At 38.7% G+C, this 1,562-nt stretch overlaps 1 non-coding gene across 1 annotated transcript; it reads right to left on the bottom strand.

Annotated features, from left to right (window-relative positions):
- Positions 1-1,029: 1,029 nt before the first annotated feature.
- Positions 1,030-1,103, bottom strand: Trnan-guu (transfer RNA asparagine (anticodon GUU)). The gene has a single exon. It is a non-coding gene; the product is annotated as a tRNA-Asn (tRNA).
- Between the last annotated feature and the right edge of the window lie 459 nt (positions 1,104-1,562).

The following is a 1,562-nucleotide window of genomic DNA, read 5'->3' on the forward strand; positions in this document are numbered from 1 at the left end:
TTGGAAGTTGCTCCAGGAATTCCTTCGGAAGTTTCTCCAGCAACTCCTCCGGAAGTTCCTTCAAGAATTTCTCCGGAAGTTCCTCCAGAAGTTTCTTCCGGAATTTCCTCGATAGTTTGAGTTGTGATTTGAAACTATGCACAAACATACGAGCATGCTTGACTTCTATCTAAATCTTCTATCTATATCTATCTTCTACTTCATTACTAAACGAAAAATGTGTAGCATGCCGTCGCTTGAATTTGTTTTCCTAGGATACATGTTTCTATGTAAAGTCAGTGCTCTTGAATAGTGTGCGGTGTTCAGAACGTTTTGAACACGAACACGCGTTTTCGTGTTCAGAATGCATCTCTGCTCTGTTTCTGCAGTTGCTCAATGCAGAAACAAAATAATGAATAGGAATTTTATTTGTATCTCATATTTTTGTCAGCATTTTGTTTTGGCAAACAGTGCGCATTTTTGCAAAAAAAAACGACGAGGTTGGTGCTGCATTTCTTTCTATCGCGATGAGATGGAAATGGGAACCGTTCCTCTATGATGATGACTAAATATGATGATTGGAACCATTATATCATCATGGTTGTTTGTTTGACTTTCAACCCAACATAGTTGTATGCAAAGCAAAACCCCAACTTAATTCACCAAGTAGTGATAGAAAAGCATTCTCGCATTTAGCCAAAACACCAACCTTATATGGTGCTGATATGGCTCGATGTTCCATTTTCTTCATAACTTTTTAACGCAACGGTCGATCGTTATCAAACTAAATAGTGATCAACTAGCCTTTGCCCCCAGTCGAAAGAAACTTGTTGCGAAAAAATCGGTTAAGGATTACTGTATGAAAAGTTGTCTTTCTTAGCTTTTGTGCACACACATACACACGGACAGACAGACAGTTGTTCACCTCGTCGAGCTGAGTCAAATCGTATATAACACTATGGGATTTCGAAGCTTCAATAAAAAGTACGTTTTCGGAGTGAAATGATAGCCTATCGGTACAACTTTGTTGTACGAGAAAGGCAAAACATTCGCCCCCGGGTGGACTCGAACCACCAACCTTTCGGTTAACAGCCGAACGCGCTAACCGATTGCGCCACGAAGGCTTATGATAATCGAAAATTGTTTCCCATTCTTCAACCGATAAGCGAACCTCAAGAACACATTGATTACCATTGCATCAGAATAGTCACCATTGATAACAAATGACTCAATTGTAATTCCCTTATGTATCTATTTTATCACAATAAATTCTTTATTTAGATTTTTGTTGTCTATAGGCAGAGAACTTTGTTTAATCGAACTAAGCAAAGCTCAAACGGTTATGTCGTATTATGGATCTTGTGTATTTTGAGATGCATATCAGGTAGCGTTTGCTTTACATACGTAGTACATATTTAAATTAGTTTCATCGCGTCAATTAGTCACATGATTCACTGTTGAGCAGCAAGTGCCCTAGTAGCACATTTCAATCGAATCTGGTTACAACAACTTGATTGTGACCAAACTCGGTCACATATAAGTTCCGGCAACTGATTTGAAACATGTGTGCTACTCGGGTGTAA

This window comes from Armigeres subalbatus, chromosome 2, assembly GCF_024139115.2.
Source record: "Armigeres subalbatus isolate Guangzhou_Male chromosome 2, GZ_Asu_2, whole genome shotgun sequence".
Taxonomy (NCBI): Eukaryota; Metazoa; Arthropoda; class Insecta; order Diptera; family Culicidae; genus Armigeres; species Armigeres subalbatus.